The 11085-nt window shown below is 41.4% G+C and overlaps 1 long non-coding RNA gene across 1 annotated transcript; it reads left to right on the top strand.

Annotated features, from left to right (window-relative positions):
• The first annotated feature begins 6599 nt into the window (after positions 1-6599).
• LOC147964772 (uncharacterized) lies at positions 6600-11085 on the top strand. The gene is made up of 3 exons (XR_015607929.1): positions 6600-8186; positions 9519-9694; positions 10440-11085. It is a non-coding gene; the product is annotated as an uncharacterized LOC147964772 (long non-coding RNA).

Raw genomic sequence — 11085 nt, 5'->3', positions numbered from 1 at the left:
TAAAAGTTTTCAGAATATTGGAAACGCTAGCACCAAATCAGACAAAGCATTGCACTCATAATATTTAATTTTGATCTTAATAGTAGGCTCCCACTCATCATAAAGCTTTCTAGGGATAGAAACTTCCAACTCAAGTTTTTCTTCAGACGATTTCATCATAGCATCAACGATATGTTTAGTAAAGGCTTTATTTTGATTATAAGCATGGGGTGAATTAAGCATGGATTGCCACAAGGAAATACAATATATCAAAGAACAATTATCATAATTAAAGTTCTTGAAATCCAAAAGAGTGGGTTCATTGCTACTTAAAGTTTTGACCTCTTCAATCCCACTTTTTTCAATTTTTTCATTAAGATCTTCACCCTCCAAATTATTGTGATGCCTTCTAACTAAAGTTGACTCATATCCAATCCCATATTTATAAAGATTTATATTAGAAAACAAAGATTCAATAGGATTCACACCGATCACTTTAAGATCTTCATCATTATTGTCGCAAAAACTAGAAGAACATGCTTTTACAAACCAATCTCTCTTAGCACGCATCCTAGCGGTTCTTTCTCTACTTTCATTAATAGAAACTTGGATGGATTTTAGAGATTCAGTAATATCAATCTTGGGTGGAATATATCTAATATTAAAAGAATCAATCTCATGATAAATTCTATCAATGTTCCTAGCCAAATCATCAATCTTAAGCAATTTTTCTTCAACCGTAGCATTGAAAATCTTTTGAGAATTAATGAAATCTTTAATATTGTTCTCAAGATCAGAGGGTATTTTATTATAATTTCCCTGTTGCAGGAATTACCATAATTGTTAGAGGAATTACTAGGAAACGACCTAGAGTTGAAATTACCTCTATATGCGTTATTACCAAAATTATTCCTACCAACAAAATTCACATCCATAGATTCATTATTATTCTCAATCAAAGTGGACAAAGGCATATCATTATGATCAATAGGAGCACTCTTACTAGCAATCAGTTTCATAAGTTCGTCCATCTTTCCATCCAAAGTATTAATTTCTTCAATCGCATGCACTTTTTTACTAGTAGAAGATCTTTCGGTATGACACTGGGAGTAATTTGCCATAATATTATCTAGGAGTTTCGTAGCTTCTCCTAATGTAATTTCCATAAAAGTACCCCCCCTGCGCGGCGGAACGTAAAAGATTTCTAGATGCAAAATTCAATCTGGCATAAAAAAATTGTATGATCATCCAAAAACTTAAACCATGAGTAGGGCAATTTCTTATCATCAATTTCATCCTCCCCCAAGATTGTGCAACATGTTCATGATCAAGTTTCTTAAAATTCATTATATCGTTCCTAAGGCAGATGATCTTAGCGGGAGGAAAATACTTGGAAATAAAAGCATCTTTACACTTATTCCATGAATCAATACTATTTTTAGGCAAAGATGAAAACCAAGTTTTAGCACGATCTCGTAGTGAGAACAGAAATAGCTTCAATTTAACAATATCATTATCCACATATTTTTTAGTTTGCATATCACACAAGTCAACAAAAGTATTTAGATGGGATGCGGCATCTTCATTAGGACTACCAGAAAATTGTTATTTCATAACAAGATTCAACAAAGCGGCATTAATTTCATAAGATTCCACACTAGTGGTGGGAGCAATTGAAGTACTAATAAAATGATTATTATTAGTGCTGGAAAAGTCACACAACTTGGTATTTTCTTGAGACATCGTGACAAAGCAAGTAATCTAGCACACAAGCAAACAAAAAGGCAAACGGAAAGGTGAATGAAAGAAAGGCGAAAAAAGGCAAATATTTTTGTGTTTTTCTGAAAATGTTTTAAAAGTGGGGGAGAGGAAAATGAGAGGCAAATGACAAATAATGTAAGTGCAAGAGATGAGAGTTGATGATAGGTACTTGGTAGGTTTGATGTAGAACGTCCCCGGCAACGGCGCTAGAAATTCTTCCTGCTACTTCTTGAGTTTGCGTTGATTTTTTCCCTTGAAGAGGAAAGGGTAATGCAGCAAAGTAGAGATACGTATTTCCCTCAGTTAAGAACCAAGGTATCAATCCAATAGGAGGCACAAGCAAGTCTCTAATATATGCCCCTGCACAAACTAACAAACACTTGCACACAACGCCAAAAAGGGGTTGCCAATCCCTTCACGGTCACGAACAAGAGTGAGATCTAATAGAGATAGGTATAAAAGAGAAATAAAAGAGAAAACTAAAGTAAATATAAATAAATTGCAGCAAGGTATTTTTTTGGATTTTTGGTTTATAGATCTGAAAATATATGACGGAAAATAGACCCGTGGGGCATAGGTTTCACTAGAGGCTTCTCTCTTGAAGAAAACATACGGTGGATAAAAAAATTACTGTTGAGCAATTGATAGAAAAGTGTAAAGTTATGACGATATATAAGGCAATGATCATGAATATGGGCATCACGTCTATGACAAGTAGACCGACTGCTGCCTGCATCTACTACTATTACTCCACACATCGACCGCTATCCAGCATGCATCTAGAGTATTAAGTTCATAAGAACGGAGTAACACCTTAAGGAAGATGACATGATATAGAGGGATAAACTCAAACAATATGATATAAACCCCATCTTTTTATCCTTGATGGCAACAATACAATACGTGCCTCGCTACCCCTTCTGTCACTGGGTGAGGACACCGCAAGATTGAACCCAAAACTAAGCACCTCTCTCATTGCAAGAAAAACCAATCTAATTAGCCAAACCAAACCGATAGTTCAAAGAGAAATACAAAGATATCTTAATTATGCATAAAAGTGTTCAGAAAAGACTCAAATAATATTCATAGATAATCTGATCATAAATCCACAATTCATCGGATCTCAACAAACGCACCGTAAAAGAAGATTACATCGAATAGTTCTCCAAGAACATCGAGGAGAACATTGTATTGAAGATCAAAGAGAGAGAAGAAGCCATCTAGCTACTAGCTATGGACTCTTAGGTCCGTGGTAAACTACTCACGCTTCATCGAAAGGGCAACAAGGTTGATGTAGAGGCCCTTCGTGATCGAATCCCCCTCCGGCGGAGCGCCGGAAAAGGCCCCAAGATGGGATCTCAGGGGAACAGAAACTTGCGGCGGTGGAAAAGTATTTTTGATGCGCCTTCTGGTATAGGGGGAATATTTGAGGATTTATAGTGCGAAGATTGGGGCTGGAGGGTCTACGAGGGGCCCACAAGTCAGGGGCGCCCCCCTGGGGTGCACCCCCACGGCTTGTGGCCGCCTCGTAGGTCTTTTGGCGTCCTATCCAAGTCTCATGGGTTTCTTCTGGTCCAAGAAAAATCACCGTAAAGTTTTATTCCATTTGGACTCTGTTTGATATTCCTTTTCTGTAGAAGTTAAAAACAAGAAAAAAAACAGAAACTGGCACTAGGCTCTAGGTTAATAGGTTAGTCTGAAAAATAATATAAAATAGCATATTAATGCATATAAAACATCCAAAACAGATAATATAATAGCATGGAACAATAAAAAATTATAGATACGTTGGAGACGTATCAGTGCCCTAACCCCGCCATGATCTGTCCCGAGAGCAGGCGGAATTGGGAGATGAACTGACGATGCGTTGCGAGAGAGGGGTTTGAAATCGGGCGTACCATTGGCCGGAGTAGCTATTGGGAAGGATCCCTCCTCGGCAGCTCGCTCTGTAGGTGATGTGTCGCGTCGTGGCCATCAGGCCCGAGGATCTCGGCGCGTCCCGCTGGATCGGAGAGGCTAGGCGCTGTCGGACCACCGGAAGTCGCGACCGTTGGGGGCGGCGCGCCTTGCAGGAGCATGACTGCGTCCTGCAGCTTGGAGAAGCGCTCCTCTAGATCGGGATTCCATGTGGTGAGGGCCTCCACTTGTGGCGTGTGGTTATCGATCTGGGTCTTGAGCTCCTTGATATCAGCGTGCGTGTCGTCGCTGGCGCCGGGTCCATGGTGGCTAGGAGCTGCTGACACTCGTTCGCCTGCCGGCGAGTCTCCAAGGCGACGACGGAAGGGTGGTGAGGTGGCTACTGATACCACGTGTTATGTATCCAGTACTACTCTCTCATAGATCAATGGAGGAATCAAATATTGTGGCGATTACAAATGGTCTCGAGGAGGAAGAAGAGATACAGGAAAGAACAGATACGCTACAGCCGCCGTGGTTCTTCTGATCCAAGCCAGGATACCCTCGCCGTCTACAGCCTCTCTTTATATATTCACTTACACTCCTTGGGCTCAAAACATGTACGAAACCCACTGGGGGCCCGCGAACTTGTGGTTGAGCTTTCTCTCCCGCCTTGGTCTAGTGGGCTTGACGTTCTCCTCCTCTCGGCCTTGAGCTATTGCTGCTCCAGTTGCTAGGTTGCTGATAAAATGGGTCTTTGGCGGTATGTGTTGCAATTTTTTAGGAATACGCTATTTGCCGCACGTCGGAGCCAACTGTCGGGGCTCCGGAGAGGTCGCCCCTGACAGGGCAGGCCATTTTTTAATATTTTTCCTTTTTTGTTATTTTATTTCCATTCGTTTTACGCTTTCCTTTTTCTTTTCCTTTTTTTTGTTTTCTTTGTTTTTCTTTAAAATTTCCTTTTTCCTTTTTTGTTTTCGTTTTCAAGTTTGCTTTTTCCTTTTCAAACTTGTTTAAATTTTTGAAATATTATCCATTAATTGAAAAAATGTTCTCATTTTTTCACAATCTAAAAGATGTTTGAGAAATTAAGAAAATAATCGTAGTTTTTAAATTTTGTTCACAATGTCAAAAAATAATTCATTTTTCAAAAATACTTCATGATTTCCTAAAATATTCAGCAATTTGAAAAAATATCTGCGGTTGAAATTGGGTGCCCAATTTTAAAAAATGTCCCCTTTTCCTAATTTTTGTTCAGGAGTTTCAAAAAATGTTCACAGTTTCATTGTTTGTTCATAATTTTGAAAAATATTCTTGTGTTTTCAAATTTGTTTTCAAATTGAAAAAATGTTTGGAATTACAAAATTGTTCACATTTAAAAATGGAATTTCGGAAAACAAATTATGTTTTCAAAATTGTTCATGGTTTCCAAGAAATGTTTGAAACTTTACAATAAATGATTTTGACTCTGTTGTTGTTGTCTATCCTTAAAGATTCGTGCTACATGCTAGTCACCAGCAACCATCAATTCGAGTGGTGCATGCGGTCAGTTCTTGTGGTCGCAAGTTCGAGTTCTAGCAAGCGCCCTCTTTTAGGATTTTTGGCATCGCGTTGTTGTGCTCAACTCGCTTCGATTCTATGTTAGTGGGCCAGCCGAGCCATCGTCCCCTACGCGGTGCATGCTCTATTGGATGCAGTGGACGTCCCAATAGAAGCTCTCCTTTCGCCTGGTCATTACAATGGGAGTCGGGCAGATCCTATTTGACGCCCGCAGGCGTCAAAAGGAGGTGGCTCCGCTGAAGCCTGGACACCAGACCCCCTATTTGGGCCGGCCCACGGTCGCGATGCTTTTTCTTATTTTTCCTGTTCCTTTCATTTCTTTTTTTCTGTTTGTATTTATTTTCTTTTCTTCGTATTTATTTTTTTCTTTGTGTTTCTTTTTCGTGTATTATACACATTCCATTGCATATTTATATATAAAAATGTTCATAGTATACTTAAGAAAATGTTCATTGTGTACTTTAAAATTGTACAACACATATTCACAAAATGTTCAATCAGTATTTGAACATTGTTCAGCGTATGTCACCAAAATGTTCAATGTGTATTTAAATACTTGTTCAGCGTATATTATAAAATGCTTAGTGTGTATTTCAAAATTGTTCAGCGTATATCACAAAATGTCCAATGTATATTTATAAATTGTTCATCATTTGAAATTTGATTTATTGTTCATGTTTTGAATAAATGTTGACGTTTTTAAAAGTTTGATCAAATTTAGAAAAAACAATCACGATTTCAAACTCTATTTAAAAAATAAGATTCTTTTCATTTTCCCCAAGAAATGTTGAAAAGTTTGAAAAGAGAAACGAATTTTCCGTTGTGCGTAATAGTTTAATTGATCAGGCGATGTAATTTTGTTCTTATAGTCGTGCGCCGGAAATCTATTACTAGAACACGTCAGGTCTATTGGTTTGGAAGAGCTATACACTAGTCGTAATTCACGAGTTCCAGTTCTCTTGCTTGCGCAACAGTTTCCTGGTCACTTTTTTGTACGCTCGTTGATTTTGGTAGCTCTAACTGGGCCGGCCCGTTCGCGGTGCTGTTCAGCGAAGGCTCAACAGCCTGACGCTCGCGACCGTCAGCCCATTACCTCTTTATCTCACATTTTCACTACACATGCTCGGCTCGGGAGATTCGCGGTCCTGGCGCCTGCAGCGCCCCGCGCTGGGCCGGCCCACGAAACACGCACACCAGTGAACCCAAAAGGCTCGCAAAAGAAGGAAAAAAAACATTGGTCTCTGCAAGCTTCGAACTCACCACCTCCCGTTAGCGTGCAGGTGCAGCCAACCACACAAGCTACTTGTTGTTTGTGTTTAGTAACAGCGGTAAACATCTCTATTATTAAAGAGGGATCGAACGTCGTGATGGTTCAACCTCGATCGATGGTTTGACCTCGCCTTCGCTACCTCCACCTTGTTCGACAAAAATCGCAGGAAATAGAACCCCACGTTCCATGGTAGCGAAAAAATCGAGATAACCCACACGTTCTCCACCTTCTCCCCAACCTGTCCATCTTATCTCCAGATCTCTTTGGCACGAACCCGAACGACCCGGCTCTCTCCTCTCCTGGCGACCGCGCGGCGCCCTCCCTCTCTAGGTTGGCCATAGCCCGAGCCCCCGGGCGACGACCGTCCGAGCCACTCTACCGTCATGGATTGAAGGAGGCAGCGGCGGGGGGCGGTGCGGATCCCATCTTACCCTCCACCGTCACGTATGGAAATAAGCCATGGCAACCAGCTGTCCGAATCCAATCCTTCGCCTGGCAGTTATGTGCGGCTCCCTCCGCCGGAGCTTCTCTGCACATGTACATTGTCTCGTCGGTCTCTTCATCCCTTCCGTCGGCACGCACCAGCGCTGCTGACCCGTGGTTGACCAGCAGCGGAGGCGTGTGTCAGGAGTCTCCAGCCGCTGCATGCTACATTATCAGGTTTGATCTTCTGTTAAATCTTGATCCCTTCAGTTTCCGTTTGGAATATTCCATTCTTGTTAGTGATCATCAGGGATGCCATCAGCCCTCATATCTGGACAAATATATGGGATTTTTCATCTGTGTGTGGTTCAATTGGCATATTATTAGCCATCTAATAAAATTGCCTAAAGGTGACCGCCGAATACCATCCCCTCACCGATGAGGCCTAGAAGATGGTTAAACTCTCACAAGGTGAACACCATGGGGTAAAGCTAGCTTATAATTTAGCGGCGGCGTGGTGTCATCATGGTCGGAGGAGGCAACTCATATGGGGATGCCAAGGTGATCAATCAGAATTCTATCGCTGCTGTTGCACCAAATATCTTTACAGCTGCTATTTTTTTAAATATCCCAAATACAGATTATTTTGTCAATGCAACAAAATGATCAATCTCAATCTGGGACAATGCATTACTCATGGTATCTCTACTATTAAAGAGGGATCGAACGTCGTGATGGTTCAACCTCGATCGATGGTTCGACCTCGCCTTCGCTACCTCCACCTTGTTCGACAAAAATCGCAGGAAATAGAACCCCACGTTCCATGGTAGCGAAAAAATCGAGATAACCCACACGTTCTCCACCTTCTCCCCGACCTGTCCATCTCATCTCCAGATCTCTTTGGCACGAACCCGAACGATCCGGCTCTCTCCTCTCCTCGCGACCGCGCGGCGCCCTCCCTCTCTAGGTTGGCCATAGCCCGAGCCCCCGGGCGACGACCGTCCGAGCCACTCTACCGTCATGGATTGAAGGAGGCAGCGGCGGGGGGCGGTGCGGATCCCATCTTACCCTCCACCGTCACGTATGGAAGGAAGCCATGGCAACCAGCTGTCTGAATCCAATCCTCCGCCTGGCAATTATGTGCGGCTCCCTCCGCCGGAGCTTCTCTGCACATGTACATTGTCTCGTCGGTCTCTTCATCCCTTCCGTCGGCACGCACCGGCGCTGCTGACCCGTGGTTGACCAGCAGCGGAGGCGTGTGTCAGGAGTCTCCAGCCGCTGCATGCTACATTATCAGGTTTGATCTTCTGTTAAATCTTGATCCCTTCAGTTTCCGTTTGGAATATTCCATTCTTGTTAGTGATCATCAGGGATGCCATCAGCCCTCATATCTGGACAGATATATGGGATTTTTCATCTGTGTGTGGTTCAATTGGCATATTATTAGCCATCTGATAAAATTGCCTAAAGGTGACCACCGAACACCATCCCCTCACCGATGAGGCCTAGAAGATGGTTAAACTCTCACAAGGTGAACACCATGGGGTAAAGCTAGCTTATAATTTAGCGGCGGCGTGGTGTCATCATGGTCGGAGGAGGCAACTCATATGGGGATGCCAAGGTGATCAATCAGAATTCTATCGCTGCTGTTGCACCAAATATCTTTACAGCTGCTATTTTTTTAAATATCCCAAATACAGATTATTTTGTCAATGCAACAAAATGATCAATCTCAATCTGGGACAATGCATTACTCATGGTATACTTAATAATTAAGTGGAGTTCCAAAAGCGACGGTGATGGTTGTGCCACCACCAACAGCAGAGAAGAAAGAGGCGTGGCAGTGGTGGTGCAAAAAGAGCGATAGAGAAGTGGGAGGAAACTAAGTAGCGGCATTGGTGTAAAGACTAAGGAAGAAGGGGAGAGCATGGAGAGCAAGATGAGGTTCTGGGGAAATGCGACAGGGTAGTCGCTCCCTAAGCCTATCGGCATGACCCAATTCACTCCAATTTTTTTCCAGGTTCAGTTTTGTTAGCATTGGTATTCACATTCTACTATTCAGAGAAAAATATATTCATTATTACAGGATGGAAGTTATCTGTACTTTTGTTTTGTACATTTTTACAGCTATACCTTTTTTTAATGCCATTATGGCTTTTTTACAGCTATGCCTTACTGGAAGTGAGCCAGGCCCTTGAAAAAAACTCACGGTAGTCACTTCGTTCAGTAACATTTTTGCATGTATAGCATGTAGGTTTCATTCACATCTAGCAAAAGACTCTCCAGACAACGGAGGTTTGCTTTGTAGACTTTATTTTCTAATACAGTCAAACTTCAACATATATTTACTTTTTTTGTTAATCAATACACACATTCAATTGAACATACTACCCGCAGAAAAGTAGTCAGTCAAACATGCTTGCATTTACTTAGATGGTATATAGGTCCGAATTAATGATTGTAGGTGTTGACATACTATGTACAATGTAAGAGAACGACATGGATGATATATTATTAGAGGAAAAAATGAAAGAATTAGGGTGGATGTTAATTTGCTGGAAGTGAGTACTCCACTACAATCTTCTAATAGCTTTATAGTTCTATATATGATGCAAACGTATGTGTTCAGGAGCCGTTTTTGCTACGGAACTCTGAAGCAGGTGGTTGAAGTAAACACTGGACGGAGAAAGACTTTGCATATTCTAGCAGCAGACTCAAAGCTGCTGGTGCGAAAACAGAATTTGCACCGTACAACAGGCAAAGCCTCACTATAGAGTTCCGCCTAGGGATACGCTTTTTGCTAAGGTAATTGAGATTTTTTTTGAATGATGATAATAAAGATTTATACCTTTAATACATGTTCCAGCTATACGAGGATGCCAAGGAGATCAATCAGATTTCTTTACACATTAAGACATCTTCATCTTTTATTGCTACTGTTGCAGCACAATAGCTTTACTGTCGCTATTTTTCAGAAAAATGTCCCAATTTACACATTGTTTTGTCAATTTTAATTTTCAAACGGAGGTTTGTTTGGTAGACATTACTTCTAAATATAGTTAAACTTTAACAGATATATACATTGAGCAGAGTCAACTGAACATGCTACCGGGAGAAAGAGTCAATTAAAACATTATGTATTTTCTTAGTTCTTAGATGGTATGTAGGTCCTGGACTAATAATTGTAGGTGTTGACATACTATTTCTATTGTAAGAGAACTATGTGGATGATGCATCATTAGAAAAAATTGACAGAATTAGAATGGTTGTTATTCTGATGGACGTGATTACTCCACTACAATGCTTCTAATAGCTTTATAGTTTTATGATGCAAACCTATGTGTTCGGGAGCCTTTTTTTCTACGGAAATCTGAAGCATGTGGTTGAAGTAAATACTGTACGGGGAAAGAGTTTGCATATTCAGCAGCAGTGCAGACTGCTGGTACGACAACAGAATCTGTCCAAGCTGAAGTGAAACACATACGGCAAACTGTCAATCTTGTATCGAATGAGAGCCAAAAATTGATGGTAACTTCCTTCATCTTATCAGGACCAGATAGGAAGATCTCCTGAGTACACGGTCGAGAGGAAGCTCGGCAAAGGGGGGCTCGACCATGTTTTCGCCAGCCGGCATTTAGCTGGTGCAACAGGATAGTCCACATGTGCGAGTGCTCAACAGATGGGTGCTATTTTTACATGTTCCCTGCTTTCTTACTATACCCTTTGCCAAAAAAAAACTTTGGCGACGGGTTTTGTACTCACTGATGTGAAGCAAGAGGAAAGCTAATTGCACATTTGGTCACGTTACTGTTTCTGTTTGTGGGTTGCAAGGACTTTGAGATTACCACATGTCCCCTGTTTAATTATCTATATTAAGGCGTGGCCTTCATGTGTAGCCATTTTTTCTAAGAAGCAAAGAACCTACAATTCATTGGAGTTGGATAAAGAGTGCATATGTAACAAAAGCAGCTGCGAGCCCGAGGCAGAGATGAACGACAGAGATGTACCATCGTCATGCTTCATCTTCTTCAGGGTTGGGAGGGAGAAAGGGAAATGGTGATTTCCGAAGAGGGAGCAAGCGGGAGAACTGTAGTTCATCAACGAATGTTGAAAACTGAATGAACGCCTGCTGGATAAATTACATGATCTGAAAACTTGACTCTATGTTGTTGCATATAAATAATTTATCATCCAGT

The sequence above is a fragment of the Triticum urartu genome, chromosome 6A, assembly GCF_056163025.1.
Source record: "Triticum urartu cultivar PI428250 chromosome 6A, HENAU_Tu73, whole genome shotgun sequence".
Lineage (NCBI taxonomy): Eukaryota > Viridiplantae > Streptophyta > Magnoliopsida > Poales > Poaceae > Triticum > Triticum urartu.
The sequence above is the reverse complement of the archived record's forward strand: the minus strand, read 5'-3'. Positions and strand labels throughout refer to the sequence as shown.